This window comes from Anguilla anguilla, chromosome 6 (genome assembly GCF_013347855.1).
Source record: "Anguilla anguilla isolate fAngAng1 chromosome 6, fAngAng1.pri, whole genome shotgun sequence".
NCBI lineage: Eukaryota > Metazoa > Chordata > Actinopteri > Anguilliformes > Anguillidae > Anguilla > Anguilla anguilla.
Window position 1 is genome coordinate 47,798,989 of NC_049206.1, and position 3,012 is coordinate 47,802,000.

General features: G+C 40.6%; 1 long non-coding RNA gene across 2 annotated transcripts; it reads right to left on the reverse strand.

Moving 5' to 3' along the window:
- Nucleotides 1-293: 293 nt before the first annotated feature.
- Nucleotides 294-2,506, reverse strand: LOC118230474. 2 transcript variants are annotated; one of them, XR_004765851.1, is made up of 3 exons: nucleotides 2,417-2,506; nucleotides 1,129-1,623; nucleotides 294-348 (listed from the first exon to the last, which is right to left on the reverse strand). It is a non-coding gene; the product is annotated as an uncharacterized LOC118230474 (long non-coding RNA). The 2 variants fall into 2 exon arrangements; XR_004765850.1 differs by lacking the exon at nucleotides 294-348 and having other exon boundaries at nucleotides 408-1,623.
- Nucleotides 2,507-3,012: the final 506 nt, after the last annotated feature.

Consider the following 3,012-nt stretch of genomic DNA (forward strand, 5'->3'; position numbering starts at 1 on the left):
CGAGTGCATTGTACGTTTATTTTGAAGACCTCACCTTTCTGATGGTAAATTGCACATAACTGGCAGTTTCAATTAAGAGCTACATGGACACCAAATACCTCTCAGTTTCTTGTCCTCAGACATATTGGCTCTTATTGCTTGGGGCAACAGTGTTAAGAAAACATCAGACCACCTGTAGGCAGGGGTGTAGCACAAAAATCTGGGCCCTATACATAAGCAGTCTCTGTGGGCCACCTTCCTCTCTTGATCCATGTCTCTCACGCATCATTCCAGGCTTTTCGAGGGCCTTCCGGCCATTCGGGCCCTGGGTAGTCAGTCCCACTTCCCCCCCCACTACGACGCCCCTGCCTGTAGGCACAAACATACTGACTTTTGTCAGTCAAGGATTAAAAGGACATCGCAAATTCCAAACAATCGCAATTTATTGTACCACCATCCCCATCTTCCTAAATAATGGAATGATTTACTTTTAAGCACCCGGTTTCAAAACAGTGCACAATTTATAATAGGTTTACATCCGTGAAGCTGCATAATGGCTTTCATTAAGCCTAGTATTTGGCAATGGTACTTGGACCACTGAAACAAGTAATAGTAGTATAACTGATTTCTTTTTATTTTGCAGTGCATTCTAGTTCAAGTGTCTGGATCCATCACCATTACGCTGCTATTGTTACTTTTTCCCCCCATTAATACATAAAAACTATTGCCTGAAGTCCAGGCAAATTGTGAGGTAAGAGAAGACCCATGCTGCATTAATTACGTCTGAGTACAGTTCACTTTTTGGAAAATAAGGCTACACTGCAGCATGTACAAAGCAAACAGAGCTTGACAAGTGTGCAAGAGAAGTGGGAACAATTCCCACTTTACATACATTTCAGCCATAGAATGCGAAAGTAGGTCACAAACCACATTGCCGTTGACATAAAATAAACGTAAGCGCCTCTATATTTTTGAAATATATTAGTGCAGCACAGGGTTAAAATGACACCAAGAGTTGAAGCCCTGAAGCTATGAACAGGGTGAACAGTTGATCGCCTTCATAAAAGAAAAGAAGACAAACAATATCAGATGACTGGAAAAAGTGACATAATTACTGAGGGCTTTCTGCAGACCACAGTATCTCCCCACCTTTCCACCTTTTGGCTAGACAGAAAGTCCACACATGGCTCTCCTCCATTGCAAGCATCCAGAGGTGAGCCTTTAGCTCTCAGTTCCATCCTCAGCTGTGACCACTTATCATTGTTATGCAAAGGTAGATAAGTAAGCGGTACGATCCGTGTTGTTATTGCACAGAACTGCCCCGTTGGCACGTGTAACATTCTTCCCTTTCATCTCAACAGATGTAACGGCCGTGGGTTCAAATCGGGTAAGGAAGAAGACATCGGTTTGGAATTCGCTGCTGGAGACATGCTGGGGGTCCAGCAGGGAAAATGGGGTGTTCGGATAAAACAACAAATGCTCTCCAAGACGCGGCATAAAAAATGATTAGTCAACTAAACACAGTCCAGTTCCATGATCCATTGTGTTGTAAACATGTGAGTCAGAGCGGTCACTGATGAACAGGGGTTGGCCAAACGGTCAGTTACAAATTATGCAAATCAACCTTGACTGCACCCCCTGTAACTGGAGACACATCATCAGCTCATCATTAACTTACTAAAAATCTAGCATGACATTACATTCTAGATATATATTTTTTTGAATCTAGACTGCCTAGACACATATGAATGTGATGGGTAAGGGTTGATATACTGTTATCAATCTATATCTGTATCGCATACTCAAGTAGCCTCACTGGCATTAAAACTGCCAGCATATAGGTTTTCATAGTTGTGCAAAACAACATTCTAAATTGGATGATCAATATGTTAAAAATATGTTGAAAACAGAAAATACTATATCTGTTAAAAGTAGTACATTGTTAGCCTACGGGCAGCACATTTATGTGCACATACCCGTAGCGACCTCGTGAAGCTGCTAGAACTTGCGTATCTATCATTTTTTTTTCCATCTTTTTGTTTGCAGCTGTTGCACAATAAGCAGAATGAACTGTACTCTGTATTCTTTTTTACAGGATCTACCCCTCAGGCTTTAATCAAGCTCAGAAGGAACCAAGGTTTCAAATACTGTGAAGGTATCATTCAAGGAACAGTTGCGAGAAGATTCTACATGTCTATTTGTGCTATTGGCATCTGAGTCTGATTTCTAATTTGCTTATTTGTGAATCATGTCAGGCACAGAAGATCTTTGTAATATCTATTAATGAGACACCCAGGTTTTTCCTCCTGTAGACGTAATAACATGCTGAGAAAGCAGTGGCGTGTAAAATAGATAAATACAGCATGATGTCAAAGTTAAAGCCAACTGAAGCAAAACTACTTAAACACATTAAATGTGAAGGAGCTCAAATATTTACCAGGAGTTTTACGCTTTCTGGAATTTCCACAAAAATCCATGATTTGGAAACAGCAGAGGCAACGGGGATGTTGCTGGGGCCAAAATGGAAACTTCAATATTTTCGGCATTTAGAAGGTGGTTTGTGTCTTGTTTCATCTGGAAAAGATCCAAGGGAAACAGAGGTTAAGTCCGGCACTGCTTGCTCAATGAGTACATTGACTACTGTGCTGAGGTCAATGAGGGAGGAAAATATTGAATTTTCAAGTTGCATAGCTCACTTCTGTATAAAGACCATTTCCAATTGGATGGCAGGTGCATTTACCTCTGAAGTGCCTAAACTGTGCTCAGATTCCTTCAACAACATGCCTAACATGCAATGGGTACTTGTAAAGTAGTCGCCACATTTTTCAGTGATATTTTTTTTTTCTTAATGATTATTTTCTTCTTGATTTTGGTAAGCCTAAGGTTTTTCCATATTTCTCTGCCTCATAATGACTTCCTTGACTTTCATTGGCACAACTCTGGTTCTTCTGCTGGCAAATGCCAGTTACAGACTCTATAAGCAAGAACCAAAAGCCTAGAATCAAGACTAAGCTCTCTAATCCTAACAGTAAA